The sequence below is a fragment of the Tamandua tetradactyla genome, chromosome 13 (assembly GCF_023851605.1).
Source record: "Tamandua tetradactyla isolate mTamTet1 chromosome 13, mTamTet1.pri, whole genome shotgun sequence".
Lineage (NCBI taxonomy): Eukaryota > Metazoa > Chordata > Mammalia > Pilosa > Myrmecophagidae > Tamandua > Tamandua tetradactyla.
Window position 1 is genome coordinate 30,719,965 of NC_135339.1, and position 19,182 is coordinate 30,739,146.

A 19,182-nucleotide genomic window follows, 5' to 3' on the forward strand; every position below is an offset into this window, starting at 1 on the left:
CTCATGTGAAGTATCTGTTCAAATTTTTTACCCATTTTTATTGTTTTAATTTGTGCTTTTATTATTGTTTTGAAGGAATTACTTATATTCTTCATGCAAGTCCTATGTCTGATTTATGTATTGTGTGTATTTTCTTCTAATTTGTGGTATACCTATTCACATTCTCTCAAGTGTCCTTTATGAGATATGTAATTTACCTTTTTTCTCTTTTATTCTTCATAATTTCTATATCATGTCCAAGAAATCTTTGCCTTCTCCAAGACTGCAAAGATATTATCCTATGTTTTCTTCAAAAAGCTTCCCACTTCTGGGTTTTATGTTTATGATCTATCTCAAACTAATTTTTGGTGTAGTGTATGTGTATTAGTTAGGGTTCTCTAGAGAAATAGAATCAACAGGAAATATTTGTAAATATAAAATTTACATAAGTGTCTCATGTAACCATAGAAACATAGAGTCCAGAATCTTCAGGGCAGGCTGTGAAGATGACGACTCCAGTGGAGGGTCTGGATGAACTCCACAGGAGAGGCTCACCGGCCGAAGGAGGAAGAGAGACTGTCTCTTCTGAATCCTCCTTGAAAGACTTCCAGTGATTAGATTAAGCATCACTCATTAAAGAAGACACTCCCCTTGGCTGATTGCAAATGGAATCAGCTGTGGATGTAGCCAATTTAATGGCTTAATTTAATTTATGATTTAATTCTATGAAATGTCCTTATAGCAAAGGCCAGCACTTGCCCAACCAGACAAACAGGTACCACCACCTGGCCAAGTTGACACAAGAACCTGACTGTGACAGACAACCCCTTGCCAACTTAGCAGCTATGCTCATCACCTTAAACCATGCCTAATTTCTAAATAGAAAATAATAAAAGACATTTTTTTTCCTCACCTAAGAATACTCAACTGTCCTGTATATAATCAGAAACACATTAAATCTCTCCAGAATAAGGTACAAGTCCTTGGATAATATTCATCCTTAAACTTGATATCTTACAACTTAAATAGTATGACATGAACAAAACGGCATTACAGTCCTTGTTTCTGTAAGTGATCATGTGGCCGTAGTTCATATTTATCACTACCTTCTTCCACTACCCATTCCATGTTCCCTTTACCCTCAGCAAGCACTTCAGCTGGCTGTGGTTCTTTGCCTGGTGGGGTGACCCAAATCTTCATCCCTGAAGTTTCAGAGCCATTGGTAGCCCTGCCTGGATCGGGTTGTTGCAGTTTTCCATTGATTTTAATCACAAGGCCTGGTAGTACTAAAAGATGCCCTAGGGGATCTTCCATATTCCAGGAAAAATCTTCTTTATCTCCATTGTGTAGTTGCACTCCCATTTCCCCTGATAGTCAGGGTCAATCACCCCAGTCAGTAATGTAATCCCTTCCTTGACTTGTTGATCCAGGGGCATGTGTAGCCCAGAGTAACCAGGTGGCAGTCTTAGATTCCAGTTCAATGGAATCATTGTTGTTTCTCCTGGTGGAAGCACTCCCACTTTTGGAACTAAAACCTGTAGACCAGAGGAGCTCAGGGTCACAGGGACAGGAAGCAAAAATTTTCCTAGTGGATCATTAGGGGTAATAGCGAGTGGTGCCACTTTCATTTCCACCCCTTGGTTCCTGGACCCGTGGATCCTGGCTATGGGAGAAATAGCACCATACAGCAGATGCTGATTCAGAGTATACATAGCTTCCTGGAGAACATTACCCCAGCCCTGCAAGTTATTGCCACCTAGGTGGCACCATAATTGAGTTTTCAAAACACCATTCCACCATTGTATCAATCCAGCTTCTTCTTGATGATGGGGTACGTGGTAAGACCAGAGAATTCCTTGACCATGTGCCTATTCCTGCACTTCATTTGCTGTGAAGTGTGTTCCTTGATCAGAAGCAATGCTGCGTGGAACATCATGATGATGGATAACACATTCTATAAGCCCATGGATGGTAGTTTTGGCAGAAGCATTGTGTGCAGGAAAAGCAAACCCATATCCAGAGTATGTGTCTATTCCAGTTAGAACAAATAGCTGCCCCTTCCATGAAGGGAGTGGTCCAGTGTAATCATCCTGCCACCATGTAGCTGGCTGGTCACTTCAGGGAATGGTGCCATATTGGGGGCTGAGTGTGGGTCTCTGCTGCTGCCATATTGGGCACTCAGCAATGGTTGTAGCCAAGTCAGCCTTGGTGGGTGGAAGTCGATGTTGCTGAACCTATGCATAACCTCCCTCCCTACCACCATGGCCACTTTGTTCATGAGCCCATTGAGCAGTGACAGGAGTTGCTGGGGGAAAAGGCTGACTGGTATCCACAGAATGGGTCATCTTATCCACTTGATTTTTAAAACATTCCTCTGCTGAAGTCACCCTCTGGTGTGCATTCACATGGGACACAAATATCTTCCTGTTTTTAGCCCACTCAGAAAGTTCTATTCACATACTTATTCCTCAGACCTCTTTGTCACCAATTTTCCAATTATGGTCTTTCCAAGTCCCTGACCATCCAGCCAAACCATTAGCAACAGCCCATGAGTCAGTATACTGATGCACCTCTGCCCAGTTCTTGTTCCAAGTTAAATGAACAACCAGGTGCACTGCTGGAAGTTCTACCCACTGGGAGGATTCCCACTCACCACTGTTCTTCAAGGACACCCCAGAAAGGGGTATAGTACTGCAGCTGTCCACTTTCAGGTGGTACCTGCATATCATACAGAACCATCTGTAAACCAGGCCCAAATTTTCTCTTCCTCAGTCAACAACCTGTAAGGAACTCCCCAGAAACAAAAGCAAACGGTTTCTGGCAGTCCTTACTAACTACTATTGAGAAAAAATCATTTGCCAGATCAATAGCTTCATACCAGTTACCAGGGAATGTATTGATTTGCTCAAGCAATGATACCGCATCTGGAACAGCAGCTACAATTGAAGTTACCACCGGGTTGAGCTTACGATAATCCACTGTCATCCTCTAAGACCTGTCTGTTTTCTGCACAGGCCAAATAGAAGAGTTGAATGGAGATGTGGTGGGAATCACCACCCGTGCATCCTTCAAGTTCTTAAGAGTAGCAGTAATCTCTGCAATCCCTTCAGGAATCCATATTGCTTCTGCTTTACTATTTTGCTAAGTAGGGGCAGTTCTAGTGGCTTCCACTTGGCTTTTCCCACCATAATAGCCCTCACTGCATGAGTTAGAAAGCCAATATGGAGATTCTGCCAGTTGCTCAGTATGTCTATTCCAATTATGCATTCTGAAACTGGGGAAGTAACTACAGAATGGGTCCAGGGTCTCACTGGACCCACCATGAGATGGACCTGAGCTAAAACTCCATCAGTCACCTGACCTCCACAAACCGCCACTCTGACTGGTGGACCAGAGTGACATTTTGGGCCCCCTGGAATTAATGTCACTTCTGAACCAGTGTCTAATAATCCTTGAAATATCTGATTATTTCCTTTTCCCCAATGCACAGTTACCCTGGTCAAAGGCCTTCAGTCTCCTTGGGGAAGGCTTGGAGGAAGATTGACAGTGTAGATTTGTGGCAGTGAAACAGGGTTGTCCTCCAAAGGGCCCTGACCTCCACTTCATTCGAGGGGCTCTGGGTCTGTAAACTGTCTCAAGTCTGGAAATTGATTAAGGGGCCATGACTCTGTCTTTTTGTAATTCATGTTAGACTTCTGTTCACTTGACCTAAAACTCTTTTGTTTATACAGCTCTAGCAACAATTTAGTAAACTGCCCATGTATTGTATTTCTAGAGACCCCATGATTTAGTAGCCAATACCATAAATCTCTGTGAGTTAGATTATTTTGACTCCTTCTTTGAGTTTGCTATCTATTATAATAGCCACGTCCACCCTGTCTTTGGCAACTAAGTACTACCACCTGGCTTCTACCAACTCAGGATCCTGTCATCCCCATTGTGTTTAAGGATTCCAGCTCAGTGACAGCAGTTCCCATAGTAATATCTGACCTACAGGGAAGTGCAATTACAGAACTCTTCAGGGATGATGGCACTAGTCTCACAAATTTATTTCTCACTGTTCTGGTGAAAGGTGCATCATCTGGACATTCCTGGGGTGTAAGAGCAGGCTTTGCGTGATAAGTCCACTCTAACATTCCAATCTCTCTAAGCCTCTGAATTCCCTCTTTTGCATTATACCAGAGCAGTTCTGGCATTTCAACCTCAGGTAATATTGGCCACCTTTTTATCCATGTTTCGGCCAACCATCCAAACAAAGTGTTAATACCTTTTCTAACCCCTTGAGCTATAACATGGAATGCAGAATCTCTGCTTAGTGGGCCCATATCAACAAATTCAGCCTGATCCAGCCTTATATTCCTCCCACCATTATCCCACACTCTTAAAATCCATTGCCACACATATTCCCCTGATTTCTGTCTATATAAATTGGAAAACTCACACAGTTCTTTTGGAGTATACTGTACCTCCTCATGTGTGATACTTTGCATGTCACCTTTAGGGGTCTGCTGGGACTTTAGTCTAGTTTTAGGTCTGGAAGAAATGAGAGGTGGTGGGGGTGGGTCATGAAAAGAATTAGAGTATCTTCCATGCCATTTGTTTCAAGGCATTCATTTGCAGTTTCATCTAGTGAAACAGGATTAATCACTGTAGGGCTAATCCCTTCAGGTGGAGGTTGGGTGGCCAACTCCTCAAGGCAGACTGGAGGTGGTGTGTCTGTGTTCTCAGGGCAGACTATTACAGGTTTTCTAGAGGAGACTCAGCATGACCTAGGGTTTCAACCTCTCCACCGACATCATTATCAATCCATATGTCACCATCCCATTTTTCAGGGTCCCACTCCTTTCCAATCAATGCCCTCACTTTAACGGCAGACACCATGCAACACAGAGATTTTAGTTTACGTTGTAAAGTTACCACTCTAACAATAAGATTCTGAGTCTGATTTTCAGAGATCTCAAGTCTAAGGCTACAGGAAATAAGATTTTCCTTCAGGACACTCTCAGAAATGTCTACATCTGTCAGACCATGCTTAAGCTTCTCATTTGAAGCCTTAAGCCCATCCCTTTCACTCATTAATGTATACAGTGTATCTAACAACAACCAAACAGCATCTCTATAATTACTGTTTTCACAGAACTCCATAAAGGGGTGAAAAGCATTATCCCCCAGAGCCTAGCTTCATACAAGCGAAGCATTAGAAGAATCAAATGGTAATATTTTGACTATTTCTTTTGCCAACTCACTCCATGGACTGCTAGTGTCATTCTGATTATAGGCATCAGAGTCCTTAGTGCCTTTGAGTCCAGTCAGTTTAGAAAACTATTCATTAAAACCCATTTTTAAGATTCTGTTTTTTAAGAACCACTCCTGGTACCAAGTTGTATTAGTTAGGGTTTTCTAGAGAAACAGAATCAACAGAAAATATTCATAAATATAAAATTTATAAAAGTGTCTCATGTAATCATAGGAACATAGAGTCCAAAATCTGCGGGGCAGGCTGTGAAACTGATGACTCCGATGGAGGGTCTGGACAAACTTGACTGGAGTTTGTCAGCTTGGCTTGCCAGCTGAAGCAGGAAGAGAGCCTGTTTCTTCTGAATCCTCCTTAAAAGGCTTCCAGTGATTAGATTAAGAATCACTCATTAAAGAAGACACCCCCCCTTAGCTGATTGCAAATGGAATCATGTATTGATGTAGCCAACATGACCATGATTTAATTCTATGAAATGTCCTCATAGCAAAAGACAGGCCAGCACTTGTGCAACCAGACAAACAGGTGCCACCACCTGGCCAAGTTGACACAGTAACCACAGTATGGAAGGGATTGCACTCCATTTTTATGTGGTTATTTAGTAGTTCCAGCACCATTTATTGAAGATTTACCTTTCCCTGTTAAGTTGCTTTAGAGATTTGTTTAAAAAAATATTCCCTCTCCCACAGTTCATGTTTCTAGAGCAGGTCTCTGGTATCTGGTTATTAGCATACCTAACACACAAGCATCATGTGTTTGTGCCTCCACTCCAATATGCTTCCTGAAAGACTGACTTAAGGCACTTGTTTTATCTCCTAACCCTGACTTCATTCAAGGTGGAGAGGCTGTATGAAGAGGTGTCACAAAACAGAGCAAACTGCGGCCACCTGTGAAAGAATTCTGCGATTTGAAACATAAAATATATGTCTCAATCCCCTGAGACCTGGAAAGTGAAGCTGCACAAAGTGTTTCCTGTTCTGGGATTGGGAAACTAGGAAACCTAGAAATATTCATGCAAATTGGGTGATTCTTGTTAACTAGCATGTAAGATGCATACTCAGAATGACTTGAGAGAACCTAACTGTTCACCATGGGCTGACCTATAGGTTCAGGATGAGTGAATATATTCAACACAAAGCCAACTTCCGTTACAGCCTTCAACAATTAAAAAAAAAAAAAAAAAAAGACAATATAGTAGGCCCTAGGGGAAAGGGGAGAATCTGACCTCCAGAATTAACACAACAAAATATTCATATGTCCTCATTTCAGCAAAAAAAAAATCACAACACATACAAATAAACACAAAGAAATGCCCTATTCAGTGGAAAAAATAAAGTGACAGAAACTATCCCTGATGAAACACAGATATTGGAATTAACTAATCACAGATAAGTCAACTTTTGTAAATAACTTTAATGAGCGATGGGAAAATGAGACAAAGAAATAAAAGGTATTAGGAAAATGATACTTGAACATAAAAGGGAATCAGAAAGATTTTTAAAAACTAAATAGAAAAACACAATGACATAAATAAAACTTGACTGAAAGGGATTCAACAGCAGATTGAACAGGTAGAATACAGAATCAGCAAACTTGAAGACAGGATAGCTTAATTTTATTCAGTGTGAGAGGCAAAAAGAAAAATAAATGAAAAAAATGTGAGCAAAGCCTAAGGAACTTGTGGGACACCATGAAGTGTATTGGAAACACATTTTGGGATCTGTGAAGGTGAAGAGATAGAGAATAGAAGGTAAAGAGACAGAAATTTGAAATATCTCAAGTTTGATAACATCATGAATATACACATTCAAGAAAATCAACAAACTCCAAATAGGATAAATTCAAAGAGGTCTTCAGTGAGACACATTATAGTTATGTTGTCAAAAGCCAAAGACAAAGATCCTCAGAGTATCCTCAGAGTAGCAAGAGAGAAGTGAATCATCATGTATAAGGGATCCTCAGTAATATGCTGTCTATAAGAGATTCATCTTAGATCCCAAAACATAAATAAATAAAAGTCAAAGGATGGGACAAATATTTCATGCACATAGTAACTAAAAGAGAGTTGAAGTAACTATGCAAATATCAGCCTCTAAGTCAAAAAAGTTTACAAGAGATAGAGAGGACATTATATATTAATAAAAGGGTCAATCTATATTAAGATGCAAAAATTATAAAAATATATGCACTGTATTGGCTAGGATTCTCTAGAGAAACAGAATCAGCAGGAGATACCTGTAAGTATATAATTTATAAAAGTGTCTCATGTAACCATGTGCATGTAGAGTACAGGGTCTGTAGGGCAAGCCACAAGCTGGTAGCTCTGATGAAGGTCCTCAGTGAACTCTCAGGAGAGGCTGGCTGGGCAACCATGGGGATGTTGAAATGATTGTCTCTTCTGAGTCCTCCTTAAAAGCCTTCTCATGTTTAGATTAAGCATCACTCATTGTAGAAGACACTTCCCTTAGCTGATTACAAATGCAGTCAGCTGTGGATGCCACAAATGTGGTCATGATTTAAGTCCACAAAATGTCCTCATAACAACAGACGGACCAGTACTTGCCAGACCACCTGGTCAAGTTGACACATGAACCTGACCCATGCCAGTCCACCCCTTGTCAACTTGGCAGCTATACACATCACCTTAAACCATTCTAATCTGTAAATCGAAACTAATAAGAGACACATTTTTTCTTCACCTAACAATACTCAACTGTCCCACGTACAACACATTAAATCTCTCCAGAATAGGATGCAAATCCTTCGGTAATATTCACTCTTAAACTTGATGTCTTACAACTTAAATACCATAACATGAACAAAACAGCTTATGTCATATAAAAAAGGAGTTAAAGAGGAAAACAAAGATTTTTTATTTATGTATAAATACATAGATACTAATTACAAATCAAGGAAGAAATATTCATACCATTACAATCCTCATTTCTGTAACTGATCATATGGTTGTAGGCCATATTTATCACTACCTTCTCCCACTACCCATTCCATGTTCCCTTTACTCTCATCAAGCACTTCAGCTGGCCATGGTTCTTGTCTGGTGGGGTGACCCAAACCTTCATACTGAAGTTTCAGAGCCACTGACAGTCCTGCCTGGTTTGGGTTGTTGTAGTTTTCCACTGATTTTAATCACAGGGCACGGTAGTACTAAGACATCTTAGGTGTTCTCCTATATTCCAGAAGAAGGCTTCTATACCTCCATTGTGTAATTGCAGTCCAATTTCCCCCTGATAGTCGGGGTCAATCACCCCAGTCAGAAAGTAATCCCCTTCTTGGCTTGTTGATCCAGGGGCAGGAGTAGCCCAAAGTGACCATGTGACAGCCCAAAATGAACAGATTCCATTTCAATGGAATCATCGTGGTTTCCCCTGATGGAAGCACTCCCCCTTCTGGAAATAAAACCTATAGACCAGCAGAGCTCAAGGTCACAGGGACAGGAAACAAAAATTTTCCTAGAGCGTCAGTAAGGGTAATAGTGAGTGGTGCCACTCCCATTTCTACCCCTTGGTTCCTGGACCCATGGATCCTGGCTATGGGAAAAATAGCATCATACAGTAGACCTTGGTTTAGAGCATACACGACCTCCTGGAGAATATCACTCCAGCCCTGAAAGACATTGCCACCTAGCTGGCACTGTAATTGAGTTTTCACAAGACCATTCCACTGTTCTATCAATCCAGCTGCTTCTGGATGATGGGGTACATGGTAAGACCAGAGAATTCTATGAGCATGTGCCCATTCCCTCACTTCATTTACCATGAAGTGGGTTCCTTGATGAGAAGCAATACTGTGTGGAATACCATGATAGATAAGGCATTCTGTAAGCCCATGAATGGTAGTTTTGCCAGAAGCATTACATGCAGGAAAAGCAAGCCCATATTCAGTGTATGTGTCTGTTCTAGTTAGAACAAATCACTGCTCCTTCCATGATGGAAGTGGTCCAATGTAATCAACCTGCCACCATGTAGCTAGCTGATCACCTCGGGGAATGGTGCCATATCAGGGGCTGAGTGTGGGTCTCTGCTGCTGCCAGATTGGACACTCAGCAGTGGCTGTAGCCACGTCAGCCTTGGTGAGTGGAAGTCCATGTTGCTGAGCCCATGTATAACCTCCATCCCTACCACCATGACCGCTTTGTTCATGAGCCCATTGGGCAATGACAGGAGTTGCTGAGTAAAGAAGCTGACTGGTATCCACAGAACAGGTCATCTTACCCACTTGATTATTAAAACCTTCCTCTGGTGAAATCACCCTCAGGTGTGCATTCACATGAGACACAAATATCTTCATGTTTTTAGCCCATTAAGAAAGGTCTATCCACATGCCTTTTCCCCAAGAGGGGAAAATATGTCACCAATTTTCCAATCATGCTCTTTCCAAGTCCCTGACCATCCAGCCAAACCATTAGCAACAGCCCATGAGTCTGTATACTAATGCATCTCTGCCCAGTTCTCATTCCAAGCTAAATGAACAACCAGGTACACTGCTTGAAGTCGTGCCCACTGGGAGGATTTCCTCTCACCACTGTCCTTCAGGGACATCCCAAAAAGGTGTTGTTCTGCTGCAGCTGTCTGCATGTCGTGGAGAACCATCTGTAAACCAGTCTCAAGTTTTCTCTTCTCAGTCAATTCATTGTAAGGAACTCCCCACAAGGCCATAGCTCTGTTCTGGGAAGGAGAAGGTGATGTGGCAGGAATGCAGACCATGGGCATTTGGGCCACTTCCTCATGTAGCTTACTTGTGCCTCAGGACCTACTCTGGCCCTATTTCATATATACCATTTCCATTTTATGATGGAGTGCTGCTGCACACATCCAACTTTATGGCTTGGTGGGGTCAGACAACACCTAGCTCATGATAGACAACTCAGGTCTTATGGTAACCTGGTGGCCCATGGTCAAGTGTTCACTCTCTACTAAGGCCCAGTAGCAAGCCAAAAGCTGTTTCTCAAAAGGAGGGTAGTTATCTCTTTCTGTAGTTAACTCCAGATGGTAAGGCTTTGCTCCAAAATCCTATGGGTCTGCATTGTGATTCTCCTTTAGGGGCCTGCCAAAGGCTCCAAACAGCATCTCTATTTGCCACTGACACTTCCAGCACCATTGGATCTGCTAGATCATATAGTCCAAGTGTCAAAGCAGCTTGTACAGCAGCCTGGGCTTGTCGTAGATCCCCAGTCAAAATTGGCTGCTTTTCTCATTACTCGACGAATGGGCCGGTTTAGCACACCCAAATAAGAATATATTGTCACCAAAATTCAAAGAGACCAACTAGGCATTGTGCCCTTTTTTTGGTTGTAGGAGGGGCAGATGCAGCAACTTACCGTTTACCTTAGAAGGGATATCTCGACATACCCCACACCACTGGACATCTAGAAATTTCACGGAGATGGAAGGCCCCTGCATTTTTGCTGGATTTATCTACCATCCTCTGACACAGAAATACCTTACCAATAAGTCTAGAGTAGTTGCTACTTCTTGCTCACTAGGTCCAGTTACATGATATTATCAATATAATGAACTGCAAGACAATGTGAGTCTGTGGGAGGGAGAAGTGATCAAGGTCCCTGCAGACAAGATGATTATATAGGGCTGGAGAGTTGAAATACCCCTGAGGTAGAACAGTGAAAGTATTCTCAGTTGCTGACTGAAAGCAAACTGTTTCTGGTGGTCCTTACTAACAGCTATTCAGAAGAAGGCATTTACCAGATCAGTAGCTGTATACCAGGTTCCAGGGGATGTATTGATTTGCTCATGCAATGATACCACATCTGGAACAGTAGCTGCAATCGGAGTCACCACCTGATTGAGTTTATGATAATCTGCTGTTATCCTCCAAGACCCATCTGTTTTCTGCATGGGCCAAATAGGAGAGCTGAATGGGGTGGAAATCACCACCCCTGTATCCTTAAGAAAAATAGGAATAGAAGGTAACTTTTACAACATGTTAAAGAGCACAAATGTAAAACCCACAGCAAACATATTTTGTAATGGTAAAAGACTGAAAGCCTTCTCCTTGAGATCATGAACAAGATAAGACAAGGATGCCCACTTTCACCACTGCTATTCAATATTGTAATGGAAGTCCTGCTTAATTACTGCTAGAGTCATTAAGTAAGAAAAAGGAAATTAAAGTAATCCAATTTGGAAAAAAAGAATGGAAGTGATCTCTACTCATAGATGCTGTGCACCTATATCTAGAAAATCCTAAAAAAATCTATAGAAAATAATAGAATTAATAATCAGCAAAGCTACAGTATGTAGAACAAAATGCAAAATCAATTGTATATACCAGCAATGAACAATCCCCAAATAAAATTAAGTAAATTGCAATTGCAATAGAATTAACATGAATAAAACACTTAGCAATGAATTTTAACCAAGGAGCTTAAGGATTTGTACACTGAAAAATACAAACACTGCTGGAAGAAATTAAAGAAGACCTAAAAAATGATGGGATGTTCTATTTTCATGGATAGGAAGACAATATTGTTAATATCTCAATATAGCCAGAAATCTACAGATTCAATGCAATCCCTACCTAAAAAATGAAGGGATGTCCCATTTTCATGGATAGAAAGACTTAATATTATTAATCTCTCAATATAGCCAGAAATCTACAGATTCAATGCAATCCCTACCAAAATTTCAGCAGTCTTTTTGCAGAAATAGGAAAGCTGATTTTCACATTCACATGGAATTACAAGGGGCCTGAATAGCTAAATCAATATTGCAAAAAAATAACAAAGTTGGAGGTCTCTCATTTCCCAATTTCAAAACTTAAAACTAAGCAGCAGTAATTAGAAAAATATAGCACTGGCATAAAGATAGACCTATAGACCAATGAAATAAAATGGTGAGTTCAGAAATAATACCAAACAGCCATAGCCAACTGATTTTTGACAAAGGTGCCAAGTACATCAGTTGTGAAAAGAATGTCTTTCGAATGTCTCAGAAAAATTGATATCCACTTGCAAACAGATGAAGTTGGAACCCTGCCTCACACCATTTACAAAAATTAACTCTGAAATGGGCATACAAGTGCTAAAACCATAAAATTCTTAGAATAAAACATAGGGGGAAGCTTCATAATCTTGAGTTTGGTAGTGATTCCATAGGTATACATAAAAAGCACAAGAAATTAGTTTGGTGATTCCTCAGCAATCCCCTCCTTCATGTATACCCCAAGAAATGACAGCAGGGACTTTAAACAGATAGTTATATGCTAATGTTTATAGCAGCATTATTTACAAAAACCAAAATGCAGAAGCAACTTGTATTCATCCATCAACTGATGAATGGATGAACAAAATGTAATATATACACACAATGGGAAATTATTTAGCCATAAAAAAGAATGAAGTTATGATACGTGCATAATATTCATGAACCTTGAAGACATCATGTTGAGTAAAAAAGCCAGAAATGAACGGGCAAATATTGTATTTACACTTACTTGAAATTTATAGACTATTCAAATTTCATGGAGATAGAAAGTGAATTACCAATTACCAGGTGATGTGTGTGCGTGGAGGAAGTGAGATGGAGGTCACAGGAATGTGGAGTTATTGCTTAATGGTATAGAGTCCTATTTGGGGTGATAGAAAAGGTTTAGATGATGGATGGTGTTGATGGCAGCACAATATTGTGACTGTAATAAATACCACTGAATTGTACATTTGAAAAGTGGTTAAAGTCGAAAATTTCATGTTTATATATGTTACCAAGATGAAAAAAATTCCTATTTCTTTAACTTTTATCCAAAAATTAGTGCTTGAATTTATTTCTCAATTCTGCAGTTTTAAATTTTAAAATATTACAGTATTTTATATCTCATGTACTATTAGTGAGATGTGTTGTTAACTTAAACACCACCGTAAAAATAACACTGCCAAATAAACTATTGAACAATGCTTTTTTATCACTTCTGCTTTTCATTTTATAATTATTGAAAAAGCATTTTGAATAATTTACATTTTTTTTTACCATTTAGCACGATTGTATGTACCTCAAAAAAGAACATATAAGCAAAACAGTCATGTTAAAGTCTTCCTAAAACTCTTCACATTGATTTTAATTGTTCTAAATCCCTTTTGATTCAGAGCCATTGGTGTATATGTTTTCCACACAATATTTTGCTTTGTGCCTCCAAGAATATTAGTGATGTAGCATTATTTGCTTAGTATTTTTATTTATTTTTATGGTGTATATCAGCTGGCAAAGAATTCTCCAAGCTTTTGTGTATCTGAGAAATTGTCTTCACTTTTATTTTTGAAGGATTTAATATCTGGGTATTAAACTTTAGGTTGATAGGTTTTACTAATTTTTGTTTTTAGCACTTCAGAATGTCATTTCATTGTCATTTGTTTTGATTGCTTCTGTTTCCCTGTAGGTAATTAATCTTTCCTCTCTGCCTGCTCCTAAGATGCTTTAGAAGATATGGTCTATCGTGTGCCTAGTTCTGGTTTCTTTGAATTTATCCTGATTAGGATTCCCTGAGAGTCTTGAGTATATAGCTTTATTGTTTCAGATTTGGTAATTTCTCTGACATTATTTCTTCAAAATTGCCTTTGCCTCATTCTCTCCATAATTTCCTTTTGGGGCCCCTGTGTATCCATATGTTATTAGATCCTTGGCCATGACCACGTCTTTCTTATGCTCATTCCCCACCCTTGTCCAGTGGCTCAGTTTATACACTTTGTATTCACTTTTCAAAAAATTTGCTTTTCCATTTTCTATTTCTCATCTATTGTTAATACTGCCTGACGAGTTTCTGACTTCACGTATTGTATTTTTTATTCTAACATATCCATAAGATACTTTATAGATTCTAAGTTTTTGTGGAGGTGCTCCATATTTTCATACATATTATCTGTTCCTCTTTTTCATTATGATATTAATCATAGCTGTTTTTAAGTATTTGTCTGAAGCTCCTTTATTTGGAAAATCACTGGGTCTATCTATCTATATTGGTTATTTTAGCACTTAGTTACATTTTCTGCTTCTTTACATACCTGGCTATTTTTTAGTGTAATCTCCCCATTGTGAATGATATATTTTAGAGACTCTAAATTATTTCAGTATTCCTTTTAACAGTGTTGAGTTTTGTTCTGACTATGAGTTACATCATTGGGAGATCATTATTTATTATGTCAAAGCTTGGTTTAGAGGTCCCCATTGTGATTTTTTTTTCCCTCAAATTTTTTCTGCTTTCCTTTTTATTCTATGATTAAAGAGTACCCTTTTATGGTTTGGTATTTTTTGTAAAAAAGCATATATGTATGATTCTTAAAGTATAGTCTGTTTTGGCTTATGCTGTCTGAACTCCCCTTCTGATCTATAGATGGATGACAGATTAATGCCCATAGATCATAATAGTTGTCTAGGCAGGCTTTCATCTTTATGGCTCAGCAGATCTGAAATATATATATATATTTTTTTTTTCTTTTTTTTTTTTTTATTTATGGGCAGGCATCCAAAATCAAACCTGGGTCTCCGCCATGGCAGGCGCAAACTCTGCCTGCTGAGCCACCGTGACCTGCCCTGAAATATATTTTTATCTCTACTTTTTGGCTTTCTGATACTTGAACAAATACTTTTTACAGGGAAAAGTACTACAATAGTCAATATGCACTGATACTAGGATCTGTTCCTGTCACCACCCCACTTACAAAAGTTTACCTGTTGAACTTCAATCTTAGAATACAATGTACCCAGCATTTTTTGAGATGTGGAGTCTCATTATAGATGTAGAAAAAGCTTGATTTAGAAGGATATAGTGATTTGAGTTACTAGAAAAAGCTCTGCCTGTCTAAAATAGTTGTCCCTGCCAATGAAATACATTTTCACAAACATCTGTCATTCTTATGCCATCTTCAGACATTTTCTATATCCAAACATCACATGTACTATTATCTGCCTACTATTTTCTTTAGACCAAATTTGTCAACTAACTTTTTTAAACTGAATTCAACCTAAGTAATGATAGCCAATAATGCTGTAGGTTAATTCTAAAATATAGTTATCTATATTGCTATTAATTTTCAACTTTTTTCTTAGGTTCTCATGAGTATTTGGGTGAAAAGTTATACGAGACTGAGATGTGCTAGCTAAATAAAATTTGGTACCTCACCATGTTTTAATTCTGGATTGACAATGGAGATGTAATTAATTTTTGAAAGTTCCAACCTACAAGTGAATAGTTTATTTCTGCTGAGCAAATTACAAAACTTATCAGACAGAAAGTAGGTAGCATGTACAGTAGTAATAGCCTTTTTTGTGATAAGATATATGCCAAAGGCCAATCCAGTACATATATGAAAAAATATTTAATAATTTGCAGGTGTTCTAATACCTGGTTTATTGATATTTTTATAAGATTGAGTCATGTGTCAAATGAGATGATTAATATGAAAAATCATTGAAATTTTACAATAATTATGTTACCCTTCAGCATAACTCAATTTGTAGACTGAAGAAAATGACAACCTGTGACAATCCTGTCCCATCTCTTCAAACTAAACTGAAATAAATAACCTGAGATATATCACAAGGATAATCATAGAAACATCAGAAAGGGTAGGCTCATGTATTGGTTTGGTTTTCGCTCTTTAAAAAAATTTTCTTTTTAAACAGTAGGCGCATACACATAGCTATTGACAGTGTCAATATGTATTATTGGCTTTAAATCGAATTCAAGGTCACAATGGCACTGTGCTCTCCCAAGTTTACTTAGGGAAAAAAGTTATTAAGGAAGAACAATTAAAGGGAAATTGAATGGTTTTGGGTTAAACTGCTGAAAAGTACTTAAAGGGTTTCCTTTATTTTGCCATTTATTCATGCACAATGGCTTTAGTATTTAAATGTGTTCTTTTTTTTATTGCTGAATCCATTGAGGCAGTGAACTGTATCTTTGTAGAGTTGCTGGTACCAGGATTACTGTCCTGGGAACCATAATTCAAATACCACACAGACATCCTATAATTGAGAGTATTTTGCCATCATAGAAGTGTTGAGGTGATATATATAAGTTATTTTCCACCTTCAAGAATGTATTTCTGATCTGAGAAATTGAGCATAAAATCAGGGAGTAAGGAAAGAAAACCTAATCACTTGAGGCAGTTTTGTGATCAACACCATTGCTTTCTTGCCCTTTCTAATCAGTAGGCAATAACAAATTCACAAACTGTCCACTAATTCCAACTGTTTTCTTTTTAAAATTGTGTCAACAGGCTTTAAACCTACAGAATAATTATTACTCTTGTGTTTCAAGAGTAGAAGTACAAAGAAAATGATAATCATGAAGGACAGTAAAATGATCAAAATGAAACTTTGTTGGAACGGGTGAGACCTAGGTTGAAACTAGGTTCAGACTGCTATCTTTTAGACTTGTATTAATATCTTGATTTTAACCCATGGCTCTTTCCCACCTTGTACAAGTTAAGGTAAAGGACTGAAAATTGAAGCATTTGATTGGAGTTTTGTGGGGTCTTCACTGTATTTTTGGTTCTCTCACCATGTTTCCTCTGTTCCTTTCTAAACCCCATCCTAATTTTGGTTTAATCAGGTTTTTTTTTTCCAAGTTCTTTTTTTCTGGACAGGTAATTTGATCTTAAATGCTCAATGTTAAAATGTACAAGCTTGCAATTAAATAGAAGCCTTGGCAGAAGGTGAGTGGGATAGTTTGATCTTCAGTGACTCAAAATTCCAAATCTGCTGTGTATTACTGTCTTTGTGACTAATCTCTTATGAGAGAAACCAAGCCTGATATAACTCCAGTAGGGGAAAGGTCAGGAATGTGAGCCCAATAAGGGAATAAATAGAAGTATTTTTTATGTAGTGGCAGAAATATAACTGTACTGACATATCAACAGAGCTGATGTCATGTACCTATTGAATAGGCATCTAAATAACAGCTCAGGATTAAAGGATATTACAATAAAATTTTTAAAAACTGTTAAACATTTAAAATATTTAGTATATATTATATCATAAAATATGAATTCAAACACTCAAGAAAAAATTGTAATGCATCTGACTCTATTTCCTCTTCAAAAATGTAAATAACATTACTCAACCTTAAAAAGTTGCTAGTAAACTAGATAAAATATATATACAAAACATAGTGAAGTTTCTGTATATAATAGATACTGGATAGTTAAGTAGTCATTTGAGCAAGTTTATTTTAAGCTAAAAATCTCTGTAAGCCAACTTCTTGGTAGGAATTTCAGGTTATAAAAGACTGTGCCGTTGGGTTATCATTTGGCAGCCAACACTGGAAGGTGGTGAGACCTCTCCTTTAGTTCTGTCATTAACCAGCTGTTGAATTTTGGTGAGCTTATGCCTCAGTTCCCAAATTCATGAAATGAAGTGATTTCTGAATAAATATTACTAAGACTCATTTGTCTCCCATGTTTAGTTGGCCAATGAAAAGCCATGGTCCTTTTCAACACTTAAAAACCATCTATTTCTTTTTACCCTCCACACTCCTGTGAATTTCTAGAAAAGATAATCACCTACATAGAATGGCTTTTAGGCAAACTCCTGCCCAGACGTGAATGAATAGGTAATCCTTAAAAGTTTGTTCTAGGGGGTGAGCCACGGTGGCTCAGCAGGCAAGAATGCTTGCCTCCCATGCCAGAGTACCCAGGTTTGATTCCTGGTGCCTGCCCATGTTTTAAAAAAAAAAAAAAAAAAAAAAAAAAAAGTTTGTTCTAGGATATCTTAATTATTCCTGTTAATATCTTCTATGATTTTGCATAATATTACAGCTACTACTACAGGATAGGTTTTGATATTTTAAAAACAGGAAGGTTGTTTACTTGCCAAGTGGTAATTGAGTTTTGATTTTTTGGCATTCCTAATATTAAGTGGATTATATATGTTCTTGTGCCAAAATTCAAGGCAAAAAGAAAATAAATAACAAAAAATGCTGGGTATCTGAACAATGTGGCCTTTAGATAGGAAAATTCCATTTACGCCATATCTTTGCTAATCAAAGTGAGATCAGTGGATATTATGTATCACCTGGAAACTTGTCAATAATACCAAATTTTGGGCCTTATTCCAGACTTAGATAACCGGAATCTACATTTTAATTATGAGGAGACTCTTATGCATACTGAAGTTTAAGAAACACTGTTCTAGAATACTTAAAATGTAAAATTATACTTTATCTGAATTATTTATTCTGAGTCATAAATAAAAATAATTAAGTAATAAAATATCAGGAATATTAATAGACATCATGACAACAGCCGTTATTAAGAATTGTTGATTTCAATTACTTTGTTAAACTTCAAATCAGACCAATTGTAGATTACCCACTTTCAGAAAAAATAACTCCTTTACAAGCTAAAGTTTTTGAAAGTAAGCTATTTTAAATCAGCATGTGGCATATTAAGGCTATACATACAACTGGTGAAAAAAATCTAGAGGTAAATTCATCCTCACTATGTATAATATGTGAATGCAATTGTACCAGTTTTTTTTAATAATTTTACAAAACAGTTCTATAATTGTATTGTTACTCTCTCACATGTATTATCTTCCCTGTGAAACCTTCTTTCTTTAGAAGTTATACAAGTTAAACATATACCAGGGTTTACAGTCAGTGAGTGTAATAAGTAGCCTATCCATAAAGATATACGTTTTAGTAAGTACTTTTTCACAAGCTACTGCTTACTCTGGCAAGAGTAAGAAGGTCCATCTAATCCCATCTTCTAAAAATATTTGGTATTCTTATAAAAATAGTTAATTGATTCGCTAAGTTATTCAAAACATAATTATTGAGGCTTATAAGATTTAGGTATATGCTTGGTGCTGAGGAGTGAGCAATAAACAAAATCCTGAAGTGCTTTACCCTCCTGACTTTTCCAGTCTAATTATTAAGGGAGGCATATATTAATCAATGAATACTCGCCAAAATGAATATAT

General features: G+C 37.9%; 1 protein-coding gene across 12 annotated transcripts in view; it reads left to right on the plus strand.

Annotated features, from left to right (window-relative positions):
• The window catches only part of CTNNA3 (catenin alpha 3), a 1,849,311-nt gene that overhangs the window by 932,966 nt on the left and 897,163 nt on the right, over positions 1-19,182 (plus strand). The window contains exon 1 of one of the 12 annotated variants that reach the window (XM_077125150.1): positions 16,572-16,590. The exons of the other annotated variants lie outside the window; for them this stretch is intronic. The gene's annotated coding sequence lies outside the window, so the exon portion shown is untranslated. Of the gene's footprint in view, positions 1-16,571; positions 16,591-19,182 lie in introns of those variants that run through there. 12 annotated transcript variants of the gene reach the window in all.